Below are 26,931 nucleotides of genomic sequence, written 5' to 3'. Positions count from 1 at the left end.
AACCACCAACTTTGCACTTCTGCACAATATCGCGGGGAATTAACCTCGCGTTCATAACCGCCCTCGGGCTACCCCCATACCGCTCTTATGTCCCCGTAACTGGGCTACGACCGACGAACGCTCGGGAGTGTTTTGTTAAAAGATTTAACATCCATTAGACGACGACGACGACGACGATCCGCGCTGACGGATTTGACGGACCCAGCGAGGCGTTCTTACACGCGCCGACTCTTCTTCGCTGTCGTTTCAGAGTTTACCCTCCAATTGGAGGAATTCGGGGTTTCTATACTTCAAATGTTGCTTTTGAAACTTTCTTTGAAGCAATATATACTTTATCCTATTGTTATTTCTTGTGGGAGAATTTACTTCATTTATTTATAAATATGTAATTGTCTTTCTATTAACACTAAATCGACCCTGCTGTTTAGAAGACTCGACTCACATTTCTTCTGCTAGAACTCTTCTATATTTACATCGATATAATGTAACAAATTCTTTTGGAATAGTGTTTAAAAGAAAATGATCCAGCTTCTCTTAAACACTGTTTAGCCATTGGAAAGCTTATTAACAGGTTTTCGGTCAATCAAATGTTAATTGAAGCATACATTACGATAGAAGTGGCGAAAGGTGTATATAAATTCAGTCTTGTAATTCTTACATTTGTTAGGTTTAGTGTTGAAATAATTTTATTATTGCATTTTTTCATTTTTTGTATTTATTCATAACATGTACATTTGAGATCGATTGTAACATCCTCGATGATAAAACTTATTTTTCATTCGTAATTTTTAACCACAATATTTAATTCACATTTCTAAGCTGCTTCTTCGAAATCATAAATATTTGTCTTTCGGTTCAACAAGCACCAAACGTCTTGCATGTACGATTCAATATTTATAACCACCCTTACGCATTGAAATTTTGCTTAACAAAACTCCTCTAATTTCTATCGTGTAATACCGAAAGTAACTTGTTCAATTTGCAAGCCAGAGGTCCAACGATTACCCTCGAGCGTCGACAAACTTCCTGAAGATCAATTGCCATCTCCAATGTTTCTCACCGTTCCAACAAGTGTCCAACAACACCAACCACCGTGCACACATACATAAAATGAAATTCTCGAGGACTTATCAGGGGCGGGGTTCCTTGGAGGGAAAAAATCGTCGAGCATCATCCGGAGTCTCTTTCACTTATCCGGACGCGGGCTATCGCAATTACGAATGCTAATGCCCCGGACAGGAGATACCGACGAACAATTAATCCCGTTCGTTAACATAATTTTGCATGATAGCCAGGCGCATTGGGCCAAGCCGGATATCAGCCGTGCCGGTGCCCGGTGCAAGTTATCTCGGGGCAGCGGCAAAGAATTACCATGTAAAACAACCCCCGTGAACTCGTCAAGCCCCGGCCTTTGAGGCACCGAGCACTTTAGATTTCGCGGTTCTTTTTGCCGTGTCCACCCCGGCCTCTTTCTCCTCCGCATCGCCGTCGACCACCAATTTTTCCGAGCCTGTGTTCTGCCGCGGCTCGTTTGCCGGCCGGTTCGACGGGATTGTGTTGCATCTCGATTGCATCGGCCGATTCGCCGTCAGGCGATGCGCCAGCGGACTCGCTTTTTCCGGCCACGTTCCAGTTTCTGGTACGTGGGTGACGGTTCCTGCGCTCCGCATGTCGGTCAAATAAACAATATCGATGGAACTTTTTCCTTCCATTACGTGTTTCGAACTCTTCCGTCCGTGTCGATGTCCAGTCCGGCGAGTCTGCCGGGATAACTCGCTGCCAGAAGTTCCACACTTACGAACCGATGCTCGGAGGTTTCGATGCAACTTCCGTGGAAACTCGTTCTTACAGAAATATCCGGCACGTATATTTTTTAACCGGCGTTGCAGAGCGGACGTTGAAAGAGTTGCGATGGGGAACGTGTTTGGACTGATATCCTGGAAACTGGAACATCGCGTATTTTACGAAACAGCGATACCGGGCGTTCTTTCATACTGAATCTGGTGTCCAAGCAGATTGATGCGCCCCGGAAATAGTGCCTTAAAAACGCTGCTTCTTTCTTCATTTTACCAGCGAATTTCTAATACCGTGGTCGTAATTTGGAACGAGAAAGAAGGAGGGTAAAATAAAGGACTTAAATTATCCTTTGTCTTGCACTGAACTTATAAAAAAATACTTTAGGGTTATAACCAAGCTGTCCCAAAAATTCCATTGTATTATCTTATTGTGTGCCTTACACAAAAGCAAAATCAGTAGGGGCTCGTATAACACCGTACTTCTATAATGTGGACTAAAAAGTTATTTATAAAGTGAAAAATTGTACGTTCCTGTTGTTTTAAAATGAAATAAAATGCACAGTATTTTGTCACATCAAAGAAAGACCACTTATTTAGTTTTATTTAGTTTTCTGCTCAGATTCGTACAACGTATATCTCGCTTTATAGGAGCTCCTACTGCAAATGTGCAACGTTGCATTAACGTTTTCTACATATTATATCGACCAATGCAAGTTGCTTTAAACTTTTAGTGTACAGTATAATGCAGCTAACTGTAACACGATCTAATAATCTAAATCTAAAGATCTAAATTATGTATTACGTGTTATGTATTATATTTGAATTACTTTTACACCGTATATGCATTAATGGTATTTGAATCCTTCGCAATAAATAAATTTGATGAAATTAGATATTTTGCGAATTTCATTACTGTATTCGTTTTTCTCGTTAAAACCAATATTGACTTCGCAACGTCAACCCAATATCTTCACTTTCCACCGAAACTGCTCCAAGATCGGCTATTAGACGTCTTTCGTTTTTATTCAGGATGCTCCTCCGTCCGAAAAACATCGATATCCCGCGGATTGTGTACGCCGCGGGAATCCGTGGAATTACCGGCCAGCTCCGTAAACCGTAAACTACTTTCCTATAGTGTTTTAACTTCGTCACTTGTTATCGGGTTAAAGCGAGGTACCGCGATAACAGGTGTACGTGAGAACGAACGGAAAAGCGCGCGAGTTGCTGAGTTTCGGTACGTTCTCCGCTCGTATTTCACCGTCAGACGTCGCGGGCCTGACGTCGATTCACGATAACGAGCTCGCCGTCGGATTAGTCGTAAGCCGTTCGACCATATAACTGATTAAAGTTCGATTCACCTGAGTGTGATCGACTCGATTCGACTCGGATGCGCGTGTACGCGTCGCGTCCGTGTAAATCCGTCTTGGACTCGACGAACTTCCGAACACGCGCCTTGGTTTCGAGATAACCGGAGTGTAAAGATAATCGATCTATCGTTAAGTTAGATCCCTGAATGTGTCGACTGAAATAACGACTCCGTTGTATCGAGTTTCCCTGGATAATTGTCGCCTCGAATTCTGTTCTCGTGTTCACGTACACGCGGTGTCCGAAAAAGTTGTGCAGAGCACAATAGCACGATAGTTAGTCGAATTTGGATAGCCGAAAAATCTGCGGATTGCCGGCAGCCTAACCCTTTCCTGTAACGCGTTTTTGGTCCCGATGATGACGTGGAGAATGAACGAAGATCGAGCTTTTAAGGAAATCGTAAGAAAATCCAAATCTTACGTATGTGTTTTCTGTCTTTGTGTAATATCTTACTTGTTTATACAAGATATTTATTTATTTATTTATTTATTCATTTATTTATTTATTTGTTTATTCATTTATTTATCTATGTATATGTACATACGGTTAAGGAACCCTTTGTTGCAGACAGTGAAAAAAACTTTACAATAATGGTTGTCAGACGAGCAATATGCAGGGTATCCCAAAATTATGGTACTTTCGGGAAATGGAGGGTTCCTAAGGTCATTTTAAGTAACTTTTTCCTTAGCGAAAATGCAATCGGCGTTTTTGTTTACGAGTTATTAACGAAAAACACTGACCAATGAGAGACGGGCTTGCCTAGCGCTAATATAACCAATCAGCGGAACAGGGCTTTGACTGCTTGTTGGCTCGGCCGCCTTGCGTCAATTAAGCTCGTCTCTCATTGGTCAGTGTTTTTCGTTAATAACTCGTAAACAAAGCCGCGGATTGGATTTTCGCTAAGGAAAAAGTTACTTAAAATGACCTCTCAGTGATCCCTCATTTCCCGGAAGTACTATAATTTTGGGACACTTTGCATATAAAACTGTACGAAAGGTACTTCGAGATATACAGTAAATTCTCCCAAATTGTTGTTTAGCTTGTAAACAAAAATGGACAAGAGGAGATACGATTATTCGAGGTTTGAGCTGATGAAAAATCACATTTTAATGCCGATTTTTTCAACCAATTTATGTAAATTGCAATCGGGGAAAGATCAGTTGCTTTGTCACTAGCCTCTATTACATTCTAAAGGAGATATAAAGATAATTGGATTCAACGATTGATTCGATAAATATCAGAATTTTGTAGAATTATTTAATAAAGGACAGAGAATATCCAATACACTCCATAATCACTAGATCTACCAAGTACCAAGTACCTTTATTGACTTTATAGATATCATAAACTTTGTCTTTCTATAGATCTTGCCAAAAATGGAATCAAGAAATTCATTTAATCGTTTCCCTTGTAAGCATCCTTACAATTTCAAGCTCGGCAACAGAAAATCTCGGGTCGAACAGGAAGAGACATTTTTCCACGAGATATTGACCTAGCTAGAAAGAGTAAACGTTTCAGTTTCCCCACACACAGAGCAGCGACGGGTAAAAATTAATGGACACTTTCACGAAAGATTCTCGTCCAGGACATAGTGGTACGTCATAGTGGAAGGACGTCCGATCCCGGCTAGGAAGACACGCGTAACGAGAAAAGACAACGTCGTCCTGCGTCGTGTCGCGTCGCGTCGCGTCTCGTCGAATCGCCGCGGAAAAAGTCCGAAGCGCGTGGAAATTCACTTATTCAGCGCCGGGAACCTCGCTGGAGACGAGAGGGCTCGAAAGTCGATGGTCTTCTTTTGTCGTACTGGCGGCACTGTTCCTCCCTTCCGTCTGCAACTCACCCTCGTCCCAACACTCTCCTCTCTCTCTCTCTCTCTCTCTCTCTCTCTCTCTCTCTCTCGCTCTCTATCTATCGCCCTCTGTCTCTGTCTGTCCGTCTCTCTCTCTCTCTCTTTCACACCAACGACGAGACTTGATGCAAAGCACTGCTTTCACGGTGCGGTAATTTCATTTTAGCAACGAACTTACTGGCCTCGCCCCGCTCGTTCGCATCCTCCGCTGTCATTTCCCTCCTCTTCGGCGCCGCCGCCCCCTCGCCGGCAAGGGTCGCTGTTAAGCGCGCAGTTTCATTTACACGAGCCCGGCGCGGCGGGCAGACGTCGCGCCCAGCCCCCTCCGAACTCCCCGAGGATCTCTTCGTCTGCGTCGCCAAACGAATCGATTACGCGCCGATTTTAATGAATCCCTCGGAGGGCAGGCGGTGTAACAATATTATGATAGATCGGAGATTCGAGCCGCTCTCTATCTCTTCCCTCTTCGGCCCTGCTCCCTCCCTTTATTTCTCTCCGCCTGCGGTTTCCTTCGAGAGAGCATTACCGGCTCGAGCACCGTCTGCTTTTTATGCTCTTCATGGTAGAAAATCACCGGCCTGCACCCGCGGGGAACCTGTTTCCGGGGTCGAATTACGAGATCGAATCAATGTAAATTCGCGTAATCGCGCGGACACGCGGCCCCGCGGTTTATTTATGGACGATTACAAGCAGCGATCCCGCGCTGCTCCGGAGATAATCGATTTCGTGGAACGCCGCGTTTATGGTGTTCCCCGATCGATCCAGCTTCGCTTCGGAAGACGTGAAACCTTCTTCTGTCTAGCAGAAGAATGTGCACGGGATTTTTCAGCGACGTTCAATGTCTGGTCAGAGTCGTGTTGTGTCTACCCGCAACTTGTAATCCTTCGATTGCCTCTGTTGCGATTCTGCTTACGGATGGAAACAAAGGCGTAATTTATGAATCTGCATGTTGGAGATCCTGGTGTAGAAACAGATGAGTCGTCGCCTGATTTTTAGCTTCGCGAAACTCGAATCCGAAACTTTGCGAGCTCTCGAAACTCTCGAAACTTGGAATGCTTATTCTTTTCCTCTCTTTTTATTTTCTAAGGAGTACTTATTTTGTCCTTTTGAGTACTTATTTATTGAATATAATTAGATGAAAATTGAATGTAGTTATAATTGAATCATTTCTCGACACAAACGATTGTAACGAACTGGTGAAATCGTATCAATTAAAATGTGTTTAAAGCCTGAACACGAACTGCAATTGGATTGGTGAAATAAAAATAAATTCATATATCGTCATAATATTCTAATTAGTATAAGTTGTTCATATTAATTATTATTTACCTGGGTTTCGAGAGTTCCGAATCACCAAAATAGCCGAAAATTTCGAGAATTCGAAACTCTTTGAGTTTCGAGGGATTTCGAGATTTCGTGGTTTTAAACGTATCATCTCTAAACTACGGGTATGTGTCTGTGTCTGTAAGCAAAAAACGCCGCATGTCACAATTTCAAAACGATTCAGTTATTGCATTTACATTTGAACCGTAGCATATAAAATTTACGAAATTTATCAGAGAAACATCGCGGAGGCAGATCCTAAAAAAATTATGCCATTTGAAACACCGCGAAGCATTAGCGATCAGAACTTCGAGCGGCAACATCTCGGAAATGAAAACGCGCGACTTGCGGCGTTCTTCTTTGCATCCACGGATGATTTCATCGCATACACGCGGCCTCCTAGAACGAAGCAGCGGCCGGCACCGGCGGTTCCGAAGGCTCGCGGAATGGAATTTTTCTGTTGTCTGTTTCGCATAGTTCCAACGCTATGGTAATTCTGCGAGGGACGGGTAGCGGGGGCAGAGGCGTCGGCATTAGCATAGCCGACAAGCTTGCGGGTTTGGATGGAGAGGCTCTCTCGCGGCGAAGATCGGCGAGGGTTGGCCCCGCGGGACATGGGGGAGCGTCAAATAGGTTCAGAATGGCCTGTCTAACGTCTGCGGCGGGGTGTGGGCGTGGGGGGATAGTGGCAGCAGGAGGCGAATGGAAATAACACGGTGGAACGCAGCCGGAAAGGGGTCTCGTAGTTACCGGTTAACGAGTCGACTGATTGTCTATAAAACTTGCTAACAAACTCTCGTCCTCCCCCGGCCCTCCACCCGCGCCCACCCCTGCTTCGACGGTTCCTCGGCTCACTCTCGCTTTCGCAGCTCTAACTGCCACTCCCCGTGCGACCCTTACAGCTAGCCGGAGGAACACCGAGCTGGAGGAATAGCAGGAGGAGGGGGAGGAGAAGGAGGTGGAGGAAGGTCTTCCCGACGATCTCGACAACTCGCTGCAAATTGGAAAATATAAAATGCAAAGTCGCCCCTCGATTGCCTCCGAGGATGCCCTTTCGGAGAGGTCGCTGTTCGGCTCCGAACCGTCCGCGTTAACTCGACGATTCCGTGCTATCTGGCACCGCTTTTTCCATGATCAATCGTTCGACCATGTTAATGGGCTACAAGCCGAAATTCGCGATTTTTTGTCGGTGGTAAGAAAATGTTCGAATGGAAACGCGTAAGTTGTACAGTCCTGTGTCATCGAATTAGGGCCACCTAAAATTTTCAACTTTTTCAACACTTTCGGAATTGGCGATTCTCTGTATCGTTTGACATTCATCGGAATTTCTCGCTGTGTTAGATCATTTCCTTTGAGAAGTATAGCGATGTATGTATGTATGTATGACTTTTTCTCAACTGGTATATCTGCTTGCTTTCCCTTATCAATCTTTTATCTGAAATCTCAACTTCAAGTTCGCTTGTCAATGATTCATATACGTCTGACTTATTTCTTAATCCTGATGCTCTCTGATCGATTTCGCACAGAAAAAAACACATTCCTGATACTGCGAATTTTGTGCAGTTATAATAAAAATATGAGCAGTGGAATCGTGAAACACTTGACACTGTTAAAAGAATTCAACAACTTGATTATATTACTTATAACTCGTAACTGTTATTACTTATAACTCATTGAAATTATTCTAGACAAGAACAAATGTACACATATTCCCTATTTATTGCAATATATGCACATCATTTTGAATTTGCATAAATATCAGCAGTATCAATGCTGCAATATAAACGCACGCTCAGTCCACTATTGTTTGTATTCGAGAATATAATTCTACACCTTTGCAGCATCAGATTGAGGAGTGACGGTAAAATATAAACCGAGTGCTGTGTACGCAGCCATTTTATTTCTAAATAAAAATTTAAGCAATCAAAGACAATGTGCAATTTGTAACACAGGATTATATTGTAGTCAGCGTTGGAGGCCAACGATGCTGTATAATCGTGCGAGACTGAGGCGCGTGGAGCGTTTGTTTTGATTTCGCGTCTTCGGGCGAAGCGCGGTCGAACGGTCGAAGGAACTGTGGACGGTATGACTCAGTCTTGAGTTTGTAAATTTGTAACCGTTCAAGCTTTCAGTTTACTTTCAGTTTCACAGGCTTTTATGCATTGTTACATCAATTATTTTATATTATATTACATTATATATATATATATATTATAATAATATTATTATATTATATTATATTATATTATATTATATTATATTATATTATATTATATTATATTATATTATATTATATTATATTATATTATATTATATTATATTATATTATATTATATTATATTATATTATATTATATTATATTATCCGTTTCAATAAACACACTATCGTAAAGATTAAACTGCAACAATTAGAGAACGGAATTTTGACGGATGCCTCTAATTCGAAGATCGAGGCAGCTATTTGTCCGAGCTCGTGTTCCGCAGAGAAAACAGCGGAGCTACGCGCGGGAGACAATTGCTCTGCATGGAGTTCGATTGATTGGGAACGGTACAGGACCCCCGGAATCTTTCTATTAGACTGGAAGGTGGTCAGATTTTTCATTTTTGTCCACCTCGATCGAGCATTCCGAGCGGCGCGCGGCGTAAATGTTTCCCGCTGTTTGCTCGAGTCGATGTTTACCCTGCCACTCGCAGCCGTCCGGCGTTTACCAAGCGGATAGACGCGAGGAAATGGAACGAGAAGCGGCGTCGAAGGAGCGCCGACCCTGTCGAAACCCTGCCAGGATCCCGGTATTTGGCAACGACGCACAGTGGTCTGGATTGAGAAATTTAGCGACGTTTTGCCGTGACGTTTGAACTGCGATTTTCAATTTAAGCTGATTTTTATTCGAACTGTTAGCTGTTTAGTCGCGCTACCAACTTTCCATTCGCGCGACAGATTGCATTTCAACTAGGTTCTAGCTTCTGGTAGCCAGTTACATCGTTGGCTCTTTGTATCGAAGTCGATAAGAAGATAAGAGAAGTTAAAATCATTGGTCCGTCTTAAAATGATTTCTTCGTGTCCCAAAATCGCTAGCATCCTGAATCCTACGCGTACGCGCTTCACCTACGTGTTCACGGTGTTACTATTTTTTTACGTGTATAACCGTGATATACATGTCTCGGTCGATAATATAGGATGAGATAGATAATAGATGATAAGCATTCGATGCTAATTAACTTCACGATGACATCTACTGACCGAATATTGACCAACGATTCTATGCGTTAACATTTAGATGCAAGCAAGTACTCGATGTAAAATGCATGCATGAAAGTGCAGTAATAGAAATTACAGCAGTTACAAAACGAGCAGATCGCGAACTGTTAAACGTCACCTCGGTGTCAGCAACGTTCCAGGTTCGTCCCTTTCGACCTTTCCTTCAATTTCCCCAACGACACCAGGAGCTTCCCGCTGTCTCGCGCTAATGGATTCGCCGTCGAACCCGCGGCCAGGTCTGATGGCTGGCAATTAATCGTGATTAAACGATAATGCGGCGCGGTGACGTCGCAAAATCTTTTTCGTCGCTGTCATCGTTCATTGTTCCGGCCGCGGTGGCCGGGGCGGCCGGCGCGAGGGACCATAATGATTTTTTTCTGTCCTATCCTCGGCGTCGGCCAAGATGAATCACACGAGCCAGCCGGACGGAAAAAGAGGCGCAAGCCAGCAGATCTTAGGAACAATATTCGGTGCAAATGGATACAAACGAGATGATTGGCCCTAGCCAATCCATCACCGCCGGCCCTGACTCTCGTCGTTCCGCTCAACTTTTTCCCCTTCGCACTCTCTCGGTTTATTCGCCGTTGGCTCATCCTTTCCTCTCGGTTCTTCGTCTTCTTCTTCGGCCCGTTCTCCTTCGACGATGCGGTTCTTTCCATTCTTTCTTGCTCGCGCTCTCGAGAAGGGAACCGAGAAGGGTTTCGCTCGGCGCCCGAAATAAAACACATCCATCATCATCCGTATGCAGTGTCTGTCGATAAACAAGCCCTGAATAACGTTATGAAGCTGCCCTTTGTTTTCGCCGTTTCCATGGATCCCTGGAATAAGCGGGGGCGCGCGCGCGCGCGCACGCGTACGCGCCGGGTCACGAAACAATAGAAACCACCACGGAATAGAAACGCGTTTATCGTTTTTTGATACGCGCTCGTTGTTAATGCACCACACGGAACTGTTTCGTTCCTCTTCTCGATTTTCGCCGATGAAATTCCATCGATGCGCGAACACCCGCCCTTCTCTCACCGAGCTTTCATCCCTTCAATCTTTAGTCGGGGAATTTATGAAAGGCGAGGTGGACGACCTCTCTGACTTTCATCTAAAGGTGCGATTGTCTTAGACTGTGGAGGTTTATTCGTTTGCATCGAATGGAATGTATAACAGACTGAGAATCTTCATTTGTTTATATACAGGGTGTTTAAAAAAGACATTCAATATTTATATGGTATATAGGATACATTGTACCGAGTAAAAAAGCTTTAGTAAACATAAGTCGAAAGGTCAACCGTTTCTGAGATATAAACATTTTTGTTTACTTACGGTAAATGTTACAATAACACTTCTTCAAAGTCGAAATAAATGTCTTATTGTTACTTTTATCAACTAGTAAAAGAACAGCTGTTTTTGTGCTCCGTAAATCTCCAGTGTTAATATTCTGTACAAAAAGCGATTAACCTATTTATGATAAAAAAATCATTATTTTAGGAGATATTTTAATTTTAATGTTGTTAGGAAGTTGTGACTCTCTCGTCAATATTATGAATTCAATGTCATATATATGTACATACGGGAAAACACCCATTAGAGTACGTAATGGAAGATATTTATGCGGTAATTACAACATTTAACAATAGAGATTCCAAAAAGATCAATTACGATGCAGTGGTCATTCACTGGGATAGTAATACTTGTTATAGGATCTGAATAAAGAGAATTTGACTTCAGGTAGTGGGCCCGGTTACTGTGGAGTTTGCAATTGTCTTCAGTTTATTCTCGGGCATAGTTTATATTTATCGAATAAGACATATAACATTTTTTATTCTTTTCTTTTGCTTATTTTGGAATACATCGTGTATATAGCGAGTCAATCAGTCGGTACTTTGAAAAGAAAAGCTTTATGTATCTTATTGTATTTATAATAACATTTTTCAAATACAAGGAAACATTAATTTGTAATCTATCACCGCTATAAGGAATTCTCTAATTTGTACATTGAGTCGGTTCCTCGTCCTGGTTCTTGTCAAATATAATCTGTAAAAATTGGAACACGTTTAAGGCAACAATATCTTTATCAGTACATAACATCACAATTATCCTGGACAAAGCAAAATTTAAAGAAACTTAAGTGATTGGACGAATCATATTCTCTGGGTGACCGAAATGTTCAAAACTCGTTTCTCTCGTTATCTTCGATACAAGAGGTAGATACAAAAAACAAACCACTCAAATAAATAGGAAAAAAAATCGCGATCATGGAACAATTCCTCGACTTCCCCGTTGCACAAAGGATTAATCAGCCATTTCTACGACACGAGCCCGTCACTTCCGGCCGGAATAAACACTATACACGTATCGCGCTCGGTTACAGCCTCACCGAACAAAACTTCTCTGGCACGTTCCCCTCGATCCGTCCCCGTCCTCCGCCCTTCCCGTCGGTGATCTATTCCTTAATGCATGAAAATGAGATGCGACGCTCGCCGGGTATTCCCGTCGAAATAGCACGGAGTGCAGTTGCAGCGCACGGGTCGTCTCCCTCTCTCTCTCTCTCTCTCTCTCTCCCTCTCCCTCTCTTTCTCCTTTCTCTCCCTCTCCCTCTCTTTCTCCTTTCTCTCTCTCTTTCTCTCTCGCTCTCTCCCTCTCTTTCTCTCTCTCTCGCTCTCTCTCTCTCTCCCTCTCTCTCTCTCTCTCTCTCTCTCTCTCTCTCTCTCTCTCTCTCTCTCTCTCTCTCTCTCTGGCAAGCGTTGCTACGAAACGACGAAGACGACGCGGCTTGTCAGCGAGAGCGAAAAAGAGAGAGAACGAGAAACGGTGAGTAGAGAATCTCGAGAAGAGAAAGACACACACCGTCCTCCCGTGGTTTCCGTTCCCGTCGTGGACGAAGAGGAGGCGGGCTGTTGGCTCGCCTGCCTCTAAGCAGAGAATGTATCACGCTCGCGCTGGGGCCGAGGTAAATTCGCGGACCACGCCGCGCTGCGACGTGACCGTTCCCGTCGGCTGTCGTCGTTTACCGGCACAATGCGAGGGCGGTCGTCGACGTCCTCGTCGTTCACCGTCGGCGACGTAAACTCCCTCGCCGCACGCCGGAACGAGAGCCGCGCTCCGCTCGAACACGCCGGACGCCGCGCCGAATGAAAACGTTCGCCCCGACGACTCCTAATTTCCGACGACGACCGGATAATGCGCCGCGACGCCGCGCCGTTTACCCCGATGCAGTCGCCTCGTTCTTCCCCCGTTCTTCGTTATCGCGCCTTCATCCGCGTTTCAAATAAGAATTGTCATTCGTTGCGGGAACCAGGGGCCGCGTGATAAAGGTATTTTCTTCATTAGCGATTTTAACAGATTGACAATTGAGCCGTTTATTTTGAAAGTGGCATAAGTCACTTTGTTTTTAAGTCGAGATATTTAAGGGTTTGCGTTTGAACACGTTTAGAAATATGGATGCTAACTTTCGAGAAGGTTTACTTGTATTTGTTATCTCAGGATACTGATATTTTTCTCGGTATAAATAATTTCGTATAAACATTAAAAGATCGACACTTTTCATTACGGTAAAGTGACTTATGCCACTTTCAAAATAAACGGCTCGATTAACAGGTACACCAGGATTGGGCGAAAAGTGATCCGTTTATGATTAATGATCACAACTAACACGAAGTCGCGTTTATGATTAATGATTGCGATTACTAAGTAACCAAGTAATCGTGATGAATGAGTAATTTAAGCAAGCAAAGCAAATGTAATGGTTCGTCGTGATTAGCATAGTAATCATTAATCACGTAATGATCACTTGTTCGATTATGATTAACTGAGAAAATTGGTATTGTGGTAGTTAATGATAATTCTGAATAGTTCTCAGAAAATCTGTGAGCATTTCATGACTCGACGGAAGACGTTCCTTCCTTATTTATTTAGACTTTATTCAAGTTTTATTATAACATATGCTTGGATGAAGAAATTTAGTAAATCATTTTTTCTGGAAACTCCTTCGTAGCTTCAATAATTTTGGAAGAGAAAATTGGAAAAAAAAATTTACAAAAGACTATAACATCTTGTCCTGAGTGTCCAGAGTCACCCCAATTATGTATACAATGTTTTAACGAATTCCATCGTAACTAATAAAATGTTATAATATTTTAAAAACAAATTTAAATATAAGTATAATTTGTTAGTATAAGTATATTTTATATTTTATTATTTTATTTTATTATTAGTATAAGTATATCTTTAATGTTTGTTTCTGTTTAATTTATACATTATTGTTACCCTATATTGTCTATACTCGTCATAATTGTATTACAAATAAAATTACTATAAATTACCTCCAAAATCCTGCTCTAATTGAACGAAGACTACGGAAACATGGCCGTCATCCAGATATGGGTGACGTGGACGTTCAACGTGTTGACGTTCAACGCTCTTTGAATTACACTGAGATACACGGATAATACACGATTATGTGCTTCTAACAAAATATTCGAATATTAGATTTTTCAGTAATTTATGATACACGAATAGGTTATAATAATAAGTTATAAATTGAACGAACAGGAATAACTTCTTTAAAATACTGTAACTATTACTATTAGAATATTATTAAAATTTTACTATTACAATATTTCACGGATAATATTTGTGGATTAAAATGATCAAAATTACGCCTACCCCCTTCTTTTCGAAAGCAGGTCGCTTTACGAACGATCGAGCGATTCAACGTTCGCAGATCATCACAAGCTTGTCTTAACATACCGCGAAACGAGATAGTCGCCGACGCTTTTTTTCGTTCGTCCGACGAATTGTTGGCGACCCGAATATAGGAAGGGCTAGACGACAGAGGGTTCCAGCGAAAGCGCCAACCAGAGAGCCGTGGAAACGCGGGTCGTAACGACTTTACCGGTTAATGGCCGGTTTTACACGACACGCGTGTCGCTCGCGTCCACCGTGTACGCGTCGAACGTTTTTCCCTCGCACGGTTCCCTCGCTTCGAGTTACACCGGCTGCAAACGGCCGCGCCAGCGTGAAACGACGGAACGGAATCAAATTAACGAGGATAGATTTACGATGTCCGTTCGCCGGCGCAGTTTTCCAGCGAAACCGATCGGAAAAGACGGAGCCGAAAGGAGCCTCGGCGGGTTGCTGTTGCACCCGTTGCATTGTTGGTTGACCCACGGGACTCTGTAAATTCCGCACGCCACGCCGCCGCGGCGGTAGAATACGGTTAATAAATGGATGAAACAAGCCTGGCGCGTTAACGACGAAGATATAATAGAATTATAATTATCCGCGTCTCGTTAGGCGCGCCTCGGTTGTCCCCGCAGTGTAAAAGTTTCCTTTAAACGTTGCCGCGGGCGGCGAAATTTCTCCTGTTTTTCATATTTTCCCCCGCTGTCCTTTTTTTCGGGCTCCATGCCACGGCCGCGGCGGTAAAGCAACAGTTACGATTAACTCCGCGGGCAAAAGTTGGTGCGCGCGCGAGGCTCTCCCTTTGGGAGACACATTTCATGATAACGACGCCGAGAAAAATTCAAATTTAATTCGCCTCGCGGTACGAAAATTACGCGGGCCGGGGACGCTGTTGGGAGAAATTAATTCCGCGTGAATTCCGGTCGCAATGGTTCGCCCCCGGCCAGCGAAACGGCGGGGATATTTTTTCGTTGGCTCTTTTTTTTGTATCCCGATGCAGCCGGAAACCATAGGTCGCGAGCGGCCGTTCGATTTTCCAGGGAAGTCGATGCACTTGCCGCTTCCGGCCGCCGCGCCGGTTGTTCGCGAGTTGATTTTCGATTAAAATTCGCGGAACACCGGTCTCCGATTTCGACAATCTGGGTCGCGCGGGATAGCTACAGAGTCCCCTCTTAACCCATCCTCCCTCCCCGCCCCTCCCGTGCCCAGCCCGCATTGTTTGTTGCTACAGCGCCGGCCGATGCTGCATCGCGGAATCGAGATCGCAACGCGATACCAGCGTGCGATTTACGAGTGGCGAACGCGGGACACCCGAAACACCGACACCGCATTCAAATATTCCGGTGCGCGGGAACAGATTGCCTGACAAATTTTTTCGCAAGATTCTCACCTCATCGTTCGGTCGCTTTACAAAAATTCAGACGAACAAAATTGCCATTCTGCAACATGGAGGTGAATGTGCGACGGTGGAAATATGATCGAGACGTGATACGGAGGACAGTATTAATTTGACGAAAACCCAAGGTTAGATGAAGCCGATCGAAACGTGGAATAACAAAATAAAATAAAAGCATGAGTTTCTTTCAATAATATTATATGAATGAATTGCGCACAGCAAAGCATTTAATTTATACAAAGATTTTGCTCTGCGCGTTCGTAGGTTTCAATACTTTTTTGACTTGAAGATTTTAACAATTGTTACATTATCCTTCCAGAGCTCAATATTAAAAATAGTTATCTTACCAATTATTTATTATTATACTATTATTATAAATAATAAAGGTAATATATAATATATTAGTAATAGTAATGTATTAGATTAACACATTATATTATTATATTATTTTTTATTATTATTATTATTATTATATTATTATATTATATTATATATTTATTATACAGATATTACATTAATGTATTAGATCTAATACATAATCATATGTATTAGATTACTAATGGTAGGAGTAATAGTATCATATATATGTATAATATTAGCAATATTAACAATAATATTAATAAAGTATTAAATTATTCGCATATTCTTTTATATAAGCGTGAACACATTCTCTTCTGCATAATAAAGCTTTCAGCTTTACAACGGTACGTTCGACAAATGCTATTTTGGCAGCAAGTGCTGTTACCCGATGGACAAAAGTTTGATTTTCTAAAAGAATGGGCGGCCACCCACCGCGTCTGCAGTTCAGTTCCTCTCGGCGCCTCACCCTCGCATTTTTCACCCCTCGACCTTCGTGCAGCTTAAGCGTCGCGTCTGGTCCGTTCGGTCGATCGAACAATTATAAAGGGTCGCAGAAGTTCCCGGTTCAACACTGTTTTCGCAATTACGTAATCGCGGGGAGCTGGCCGCGGCGGGACAACATTCAGCGACTACCTTTATTTCGAATCGGAGCGTAGAAGAGGGTAAGGTGCGCGCAGGTGGCGCGGGCGGTAGGTCGACGTTTAGACAGAGGAAAGAGGAAAGTTTTGTCTTCGGTGGAAGTTCCTTTTGTCGAAGGAATCAAGAGAGCTCGTTACCGATCTGCAGCGCGGAACGATGGAAGTCACTTCGCCGAGAATCGGTCGTCTTACGGCACAGTTCGCGACAATGGAGGCGTCTGTAGCCCGGCACAAGTTTCTTCCATGCGAGTCCTCCAAGAACGGCGGGCTGCTTGCTCTCATCTTTGTCTCTCTCTCTCTCTCTCTCTCTCTCTCTCTCTCTCTCGATTTGCCTCTCTCGCTGTGATTCCGTGTACGGTAACTTCGTTATGGTGGCCACGATGCTCGTTCGCGTCGTCGAGCCCCGGCTCCATCGAGCGTGGCTCTGTTGCGCTCCGCTTATCGCGAATCCAGCAATTATTCGATCTTATTTATCCTGACTGAGTCGCAGGCGAGATTATTACAAAACTTTGCTCGTTTCTGTGTAGCTCGAAACATACTTCGATGAGATGCACGCCCGGGAAAACAGAGACGACCTCGCCCTGGTTCCCGAAGACGCGTCTCAAATTTTTTATGCTGATCTCGAACAATAGCTCTTCCCAAACAAAGTTTGCTCGTGCAGCTACTATTGCAAGAGAACCGTAAAATTTGTTACTTTCTCTCTTTCACATTCGTTTACGAGTTTTCGCACTAGCGAGAAATGATGCGTTTGTGTTTCGACCAGACGGGATATTAGCGTTTCACCTATTCAATGCATTACGCCAGTTTTTCGCTTACATTAAATGATTGTATTGTGTAATGAAAACGATGATGTATAAAATGATAATATAAAAAATGACGCATGTCTGTTATCAACGAAGAAATGAAAATTATTTGCAGCGATTTTAAGATACAGGAACGAGAAGCAGGAACTTATGTATTTCTCTTTCTAATACTTTTAATAAGTTGTATTTAGGGCGATGAAGCCGATTACTGTAGGCTGACTATTTGCTGTTTATTAAACTTTCGTATTCTTTTATTCCATTTATTGTTGGATAAAAAAATGCAATATTTCGTATTCGATAAATATAAAGTTAATCATGCCCGTAAACAAACGGCAGACTCGGCAATTGGTCACCCCACAGTAACCGGTTCCACTAATGTATCAATATCCTTAAATTCTTTGAATCTTTCTGCTGTATGGAAATCGACCTATCAATTTTTGTCTGAAACCGCATCAAATTCGACATTCCAGTTCTCGTTGAATTATCCGAATTGGAGTGTACGCTTGCGACTGTCCGTTCTACGATCGATATATCAAGGGAAGCTGAAATCGCAGAGAATGGTGTTAGCCGCCGGAAGAGACAAACGTGACTCGATGTTCGAAAAACGCGGATTATTTTCACGGAGTCGCGTACGAGGCGCTAAGTAGTTTCCCGGATCGCCTGCACGTGCGAGCATTTCTCTTGGATCGGGAAGATCACGGCCGTCCGATAATTCCTGTCCACACGTAGTCGCTCGTAAGTGCGTTCCCGCCTTTGAACTTCATGCATATGCACGACCGCCTTGTTCGGCAGGGACCGCGTTATCGAGCCATAAAAATGGTAATACCGGAATGGAAAACCTCGGGAATCCTGGTTGCTTGGTGTCGATAGCGTCCTGGTTGGCTCGCGATTACCACGGTGTCCTTTATCGCCCGCATAAATCCGGATTCCGTCTGGAGAGAAACGATCGAACGTACGAACCGAACGAACGAACCAACCGAACGAACTGAACGAACGAACGAACGAGCACACCGAAGATGCGGCGCAGCTCGGCAAACAAAGTCAATCGACTAAAACTCTCCGTGCTCCACGAGATCGAGAAAGGGTTACTTCGATACGATCCCAGCTTCCGATCCGGATCGGTCGTTACCGCTCATCGACGCTGCCCATTACGACCCCCGTAGTAATGGCGGAAAGTCTCCGACGCTGGTTCCGGGGCTCGTCTGCAGTCTGTTCGACAACTTGGCTGGCATAAAGGAGCACGTAGAACCATCACGTACGAATTATACTCGGGGACGATCGCGCGACAGCGATAATTCCTGCCGTCTGAGAAGTTTAATCGAAACGTACACCCCCGACGGTTCTGTCTTTACGGCGTATGCAGCGCTAGATCTTGCAAACTGTAAGCGCGAGCGTCTGCACGCACTGCTTTAGCTGCAATTTCAACCCCTTTCTCTCTGTTCCTCGCCTCCTCTCCCGTCGCCCCCTCACTTTCCATCCCTTATCCGTCCTTCGCGCCGCGTTCTAGCTCGTGTCTCGGCCGTTCGGTCGATCGAACAATTATCACTGGATATTATTACATTATACCTGCTGGAATTACTCTGTTGCACACATGTGTACGCACAGTGTACACGTATAAAAGGATACGAGAGATTCGCTCATAACCTACTTTTCACGGCTTTCGTTGCTGGAACGTTTGCCCTCTGCACTTGTAGAGTTTTCTCGGATTATATCGAACAGCAACTTGAACGTATTTCCCGGCACAGAATATACTTCGGTAATCCTCTTTGAACACGTGAAAACTCGCATGAAGATCATCGGTTTAATTCAACGGGCTCGAATCGTTGCTGCCGTCGCAATCGAGAAACCACGACCCCCGAGCTGGGAAAAGGTTTCCGCATGCCCTCCGCAGCTCGGGGCTTTAATCCAGGGACGAGGCAGCGGCCAACGAGCGGCGGTTTCGTCAAGTATTTGGGTAATCAAAGTATTAATCAAAGCAAAGAGCAGCGGAAGCGTAAAAGTAAAAAGCTTGCGGTCGAGGTCCGTTTGACGCGTTCTTGCCGTTAGGCGCGCTTTAAACTGTTTACGGGAGAAGATGCGGCCTTCGCTGACGGAATCAGGGGAAAACGGTTGACCATCTCGCCGGTGCCGTTTCCACCGGAGGAAATCGTGTTCAAAGAGCGAAAATAAAATTTCGGTGACGGAGTAGTCCTGACGCGATCGTTAAGAGGTTTACCGTGTTTCATGGGGCACGACGTCGGAGGGCCGGGCGTTTTACGCGGCCGACCGGTGTACACTTGTTACCTTGTCGTAGCCGAGGCTCCGGCGGGATTGGCTTTTCGACGGGGGCCGCGGGAAATTGATTTTTCGTCCCGCCTTGTTCGCCCGACGGCTCTGTCCGTCATGCTCCGTGGAAATGAATTCCCTCGCAGCGCAACGGCGACGCGACTCGAGATTTAGCGCGATAGTCGAGCCTACGGGAACCATGAAAGATATTAAGCTTTTTTCTTTTACGACATCGCCGTGCCTCGCCTCTTTTACGACGCGACGCTGCCGTCGACACCGTTGCTGCCTCTACTGCTGCTGCTACCGCCGCCGTCGTCGTCGCTGCTGCTGCTGCTGCTGCTGCTGCTTGTCTTTACCGTAAATCCCTCAATCCCACGGGAGTCAATGGACTTTCTCGTGGGTTACGAGGTGTGGAGACCTTCGTTCCGCAGCTTCCACCGTCGAGTCTTTAAATTCCCCTTTTTCTCTTCGCTTGTTTGTTCATCCGAGTAGTTTCCGCCAGCCCGGTGTTAAGGGAACAACTCGTAAAGTCACTGCCGGGTATTGAGTTCCGATCGACGTCGATGGCTTCGCGCTACTTCGACCCCGCGTGCGGCGTAATAAAAGATGAAACGCGGCTGTGGACCACTGAACAATTATGGTTAATCCGCGAAACTGATCCGTCGCGATCTTTCAGATTTATGGTTTCGTGCTTTTATGTCTCATCCGGCCTCTGTCTTGCGACGTCAGGATCACAGACTCGGTCTTCTCTTCGAAGTTTCCCGATTTCTTGAAGTTTTTCCCGAGTCCGTCGAACGTTTCCTTTCGGCGACACAGCAACGTGTTGCACTAATTTTTGATTTCCCGCGTGTTCGATGTTCTCGGCCCGTATGCAGTAACTAGATTTCGATGTTATATGCATTTATCATGGAAATGGGTTGGTACAATTTAAGACGAAGGAATGTCGATACAACATTTCAGTTTCTTGGAACTGGCGCAGACAACTTTTATTTCGCACGAGAAATGAGTGACACCAGAATGGATGATTCAGATCCAATAACTCGTATTTTTCTACCACTTTCGATTTGTTTGCGTTCTCAACTGTCTCGTTCAAGCGACGTGAAATGAAACACTTTTAACGGCATCTTTCCTACCTAGCTACCGGCATTTCACGGCGATCGTGAAATTTACTAATTCCTTGTATTTTAATGTATAGTAGAAGAATAAATAAATAAATAAATAAATAAATATATATATATAATATATATAAGAATAAATATGTAAATAAATAAATAGGAGAATAAACATGTACATGAATAAACAGACAAATGGAATCTGTGGACCAGGAATGACAATTTTATTTCCCCTTTCGACAGAAACGAGTGAAACCAAGAAATACGTAGCAACGTGTAAATCTAAAGACAACACCATAAAAGTTCACGTGTTTCTGCCGGACAGAGAGGAAGGAGCACAGTGAAGCAAAGAGCAATGAAACTGAATTGGGTGTACAAAGCGAAGTGACATTAAGAGTCTCGAACCGCAATCAAGAGATCGTGTCAGCTCGTGGAGGAGGAAGCGAGGCGCGGATGAAAAGCGTTGTGAGAAGCTACGCCGTTGGTCCAGAGGTCAATTTTTCATACCGTTTAACTGGCACCGAAAACGACGTCGCCCCGCTGTGTCTGGGGACTTTTCAGCTGCGCGCCTCCACTGCCGCTGTTCCGCATTTCAAATCGCTGGCGGATACAAGATCGAGACGATGGGACCATTTGTACGGGCGGAGTTCACGCCTCTCCGCAGCTCTGACGAGTCGAGGCGAAGCTTTCCTCGCGGAATCGGGGTTTTAGCGTGTTCCCGTTGACTGCCGGGAAAGTTTGTCGAAGAAAAGAGGAAAAACTCGGAGACAGAGAGAATGAGAGGGAGAGGGAGAGAGAGAGAGAGAGAGAGAGAGAGAGAGAGAGAGAGAGAGAGAGAGAGAGAGGGAGAGAAAGAGTCGTCGGGAAGCTGGCAAGCGCGGGGCGATGCGTCGCGACGATCAGCGATTCCAAGGCAGGTTGCAGTCTGCCTGCTGAAGGATCGATCCATCCCTTGCCGAACCACCCCTCCAGCTATCTGCACCGATCGTAGCTTCGTTTGCTAATTTGCGGGGCCTCGGTGTAAAGAATACCGAGTGCACCACGAGAAAGATGGTAATATTGCAAACTTAATCTCTTGGTCGAATCATATTTGCGACGAAGACTTCAAAGAAAATTTGATAAGTGCAAATGTTGTTTCTTCGCTTTGTATTCTTTTGTCAGCAATGTTTAAGGGGTTCTTCCACTTTGAAATGTGTTTCCTCTTTTGGTAGGGACTTATTGAATGGGACCATTATCTCAAAAATTATGGATCTTTCTACTATAAAATTATACTTGTCTTGTAACAATATCATATAATATCATATCTAATAACACGTAATTTGAAGCCGTTACCAATTAATACGTAACTATGTCAAACAATTAATCTTCTTATGCTGGAAGGTTATATTTTTCTTCCCATCTCGTAACGTCGTATGATGTTCTGTTACTTTTGACTGAGCTTTTTTTATTCATTGCATTCGATCAGGTATTTCTTCAAGAATGATGGTATTAGCATCGAATGTGATGCTTTTTTATCATAGTAATCAAACGAGTTCAATTTTTAATGTTGTTACTACGACCTCACTAAATTTAGCAATTCGATCATACACTACTGCACATATGTTTCTAAGCCTACATTCTTTAAGAAACTTTTTTTTGGCGTTCCACAATAGTAGATTAAAAGTGCTTAATCATCAAAGTGAACAATAAATATTTTTCTTTGCCTTTTAGTTAAGTATTAGGGGTGACAAAGATTTCAATTTAAATTGAATAGCGCTGTTATTGCGCGAAGTTATTGTGTAAGTTGCAAAGATTATGTCAGCTAAAACCTCGATACAATAAAGGTTATGTCAACTTTGAAGAAACGCAATGCCTGAAAAAAGTACCTGTGGTTATATTATATTATTAAACTATAACTAAAGAGTAGACTTTGAAAAGAAAAGAGACAAATACGAATTTCTATATTTTACTATATTTTATCATTAAACTGAAAGCGGAATATGGATTTCATTAAAATTAAATCAAGCAAACGGAACTTCGAGAAACCGCGCATACCGGAAGTGCACAAGATCTGCTAATCATCGAAGTACCTTCTCGCACACCTTGTTCCCAGCAAATAACTGAATGACCCAAATAGAGAAAGGGCGCAGACTGATTACGATACGGTGATTGCAATTGAGAATCCGTTAATTTAAAATTGATTCGATCTCTGTAGAGATGCATACCTGTCAGCAGGTACCTGCGGGCGCGATTCATGAGGTTCGCTCGATCTCAAGTCACGACCACACGTGTGAAACGTCCCGGAATACGACGTCGTCAAGAGGGAACGATCCGAGGCTGCTGGAAGGAGAGCCGAGACACTGTTGGCAAAATTGGAGGAGGATGCAGAAACACGAAGGGGTTGAAGGGTAGGAGGGTCGCTGTAGGCTCGAGGCTGGCTGACTGAACGCGAGGGTGGCCCGGGAGCGTTTCCTGCGTTATAGTGGCTGTAAATTTCATATGCGCATTCCGCCTGAGCCGCTCCGAACCGCATATACATATCACCGCGTAGTCCGTCGCAGTAGCGGCCACTGGCTGGTTCGCCTCAACGAGAGTCTCCTTCCCGCGAGTGCCTCTGTTTAACCTGCTCCCTCTGGGACCACCCCTTCGACGTCCGTTCATTTCTTTTTTCTTTAGAAAATAAGGCACAACAGAATTCTTAATGAAAAGAAGCCTAAAGAAATTCGAAGATTTAGAACACGGGTGGTAGAGTAAGATTTGACAATTTTTCTTAAGGTTAAAAAAAAATGGAAAAATCGTTAGGTACCCCCCTTGATAATTTTTCTAGTTAAATTTATGAATTTTTTCAACATAGTTTTTAAGACCTTCTAGACACGTTAATTTTTCTACGAATCTTAATAAAACATGTGAGAATTTATATTAATTGTCTGATATTAGATAGTCAAATAACAATATTTGTAATCAGGTTCAAAATTATTGTTTGGAGTGGTTTCTAAGTAAAGAAAAATAGTCGGACTTGACGCAGACGTACTTTAATACAATTTGCCCAGTTGGTTTCGATGCAGTTTCGGTGTAGTTTGCTTGCTAACAAATGAGTGAAACGCAAAGTACCGTGTGCTATACGGCGGCTGTGTGCTAATCATGTGATTATATTTACGTATTGATTAATTAGTCAGGTAAGAGCCCTGAGCCCTGTCGCCGGAATGTTAAGAGCCGCATTAAAAAATCCATAGGGAAGTATTTTGGGCTAAGGCACGATCTAGGATTTTTTATACTTGTTCAGAAAAATTGTTGCATCCTATGCAATTGGACCGTTTATTTTGAAAGTGTTGCAAATCTATTTTTTTTAAAGTTATATATAATTAATCACAAATTATGATATATATCGTTGAAGAATATAATTTAAAAAATATCTCATTAACAAAAAATTAGCCTACATTACTTTTAAAATAAAAGTCCAATTGTGTAAACTTCATACCCAAATTTCCCATTTCAACAATATTTACTTTTTGTTGGACCAATCATGTCAGAAGAATCGGAGGAGTAAATTTCGTTTTCGTTTAACATCCTATGGGATTTTCTGTTGTAAAAAAGCTATAACACCTTTTACAGTAAAATTTACGACGTTTATTTAGAAGTGTTTAACTGGCACTCAAAAATTTATTTGGTTCAAGAAGGTTAACATTGATAGCACTGAATATGTACTCTCAAACACAGTTAAATTTTAAAAAGATCATTACTTAATACCCATAGCCGCGACCATTTTGTATATCGAAAATGAGAAAAAATATTAGATTCTTAATCGGCATGAGTGTAGTTATAGCGCGTACTAGAACAAAAGTCGATAATTAAAAAAATAGCGACACCGAAATCTGTTAATATTCTCCAAGAAAATGTAAAAAAGAACTCGATATTTTCAAAGATTCACGCTGGACTACCTCCTTAATACTTCTCTCCACAATTTGATAAAAATACAGTGCTTTTAAAATGAACCTTGATCTTCGGTGGAACAAGGAAAGATATCAGTTTTTAAAACTTCCAGTCCAAAACACCGTAAGACGGTCCTAAATAATTGCCGAGCGTTGCACGGGCTCCACTTGAACGATAATCGTAAGTTTCCGAAAACGATTCCAAGGAATACCCTTTTAAGGAAGCTCCGTAAATTGGCCGTCTTAATTGGCGGCTCTATCCTCCCGGTGCGCCCCCTTTCTTTCCCTTCTTTCTCTTCTTTCCCTTTCCACTCTCTTTCGTTGACCTTTCGTGCCCTCTCACCCCCACGATGCAGATGTTTCCCCCGTTCAGCAGGTAAGAATCGTTCCGGAGGGCACGAAGATTTATTTTCAGGGGTGGCAGGGTGCGGCGACGACCCTCGGGATCTATCGACGAAAGAATGGAGCGCAATTTAATCCGGCGGATTCCTTCGATGCGTGACGTACGGTCGGATCGTTAATTTTTAATTCGACCGACGGGCTTTTTTTTCATTTTCCCGTTGTCCCGACGAGCGCGCAGATTCGGCACGCGCGAGGTTATTCTAATCCCCCAGGGCGACGGAATTATTACGGCGGGAGACCGTGGCACGGGGGCGGCGACAAAAGGGTACGGGACCGGCCCCATAAATTAGGGGCACGAGGGTTGCGACGGGGGTGACGGCCGCTTTTTTTTCCTGTCGTCCCGATTGCGCCACGGTGCCGCGCCGGGAAAATCGCAGATTGAACGGCCGAAAATCAATAGCTTTTGAACGGGTGCAGATAAACCTACGTCACCTTGTCCTTTCATAAAAGAGTCCTTTAATAGTCAGATCGAAAGGATTACGTTAAATCTGATTGCATAAGGAATTATAAACGATTGTTGAGCGAGAGATGTTGAGTCAGAGTGGTTAACCACAGGATTCTATTGCTGTGGGTCAGAAAATTGATAAAGGTACTGGATGCGCTATAAAAATTAACATGATGGCCCAACATTTTTTCCATTAAAATAAAAAATGAGTTTGTAGAAACATATACATATACAGACTAATCGCGACGTCTCTTATCTGACTAATGAGTCGATATACCAATGAAATCGAGTGATTAGCATATTATAGCTCACTCCTTTCTCAGCAAATAAATTGTATGCGTCGAAACCATCCCTTGCCATACTTTGACGAGACCGATTCTAGCAATAATTTATTGAGTATAGATTTTTTATTCTGTCCTTTAAAATTGGAATAAAATTCTAATCTATTATCATCAATATTTAAGCATCATATTATATAATCATCAATTTTCTGTCCTTTCTAAGAAATTATTGCAATCGAAACATTTCTAATCGCAGAACTACGAAGAAAATGGTATGTCAAGGGGTTGAATTGTGTCTGTGTCGAAACCGATTACATTTCTTTACTAAAAAAACCACTGGAAACGACAATTTCAGCTCAAGCTGTTGAAAGAAAAATTCACGAGTACAGCATCTTCCAAAATGTGCAGCAATTGCGAAATGCAATGGTTAAATTGAATTCCTTCCTTTTAGAATAATAAACTGCTCCTAATTTCACGTATGCTAAACATATTAGTGCAAACTAAATCCCAATCCTGGTGTCTTAGACTGTATTGATACACAAATGCAGTTGAATAAAGTCTCATCGTCTTCTTTCTGGGTACAGTGAACAAATAGAAGAATAAATTGAACAATGTTGTACAAATCTCGGTCGAACGAAGTGTTTATCTTCAAACTTTAAACCAGAAAATATGCGATCGCACTTTATGGTCGTGTATTTCCAAACCATTGGACTAATATCTAAACCATGGGACAGCAGTGGTCCCTTTGTTTAACGCGATACGGTGCCGATTTTTGGGCACTGTATCGGATTTCTGTGGCGCAGCGCGTCACGTAGTCCGTCGCGAAAAACCGCGTCGCGCCGTGTCCATTTTTCCCCGAAACAAACGAATCCGACCGGCCGATTCCTGTCGGTACGTCGACCGCAGTGTTCCCCGCGTTGTTTCCTCGATGGCCCTCGCAGTTTACGCGCGGGCGAAACAAAGATTCGCCGATGCAAAACATTCGGCGGAGCGCACCCTGCAGCCCTCTCGCCGGGATATCGGAAGGCGCAGACAGGAACGAAGAAAAAGTCGAAA

General features: G+C 43.4%; 1 protein-coding gene across 1 annotated transcript in view; it reads left to right on the top strand.

Moving 5' to 3' along the window:
- The window catches only part of pxb (putative Hedgehog signaling attenuator pxb), a 508,778-nt gene that overhangs the window by 211,969 nt on the left and 269,878 nt on the right, over positions 1-26,931 (top strand). The window lies entirely within an intron of this gene.

The sequence above is a fragment of the Megalopta genalis genome, chromosome 2, assembly GCF_051020955.1.
Source record: "Megalopta genalis isolate 19385.01 chromosome 2, iyMegGena1_principal, whole genome shotgun sequence".
In the NCBI taxonomy this organism is placed as follows: Eukaryota; Metazoa; Arthropoda; class Insecta; order Hymenoptera; family Halictidae; genus Megalopta; species Megalopta genalis.
Note: the sequence above shows the minus strand (reverse complement) of the source record. Positions and strands in the feature narration are given on the sequence as shown.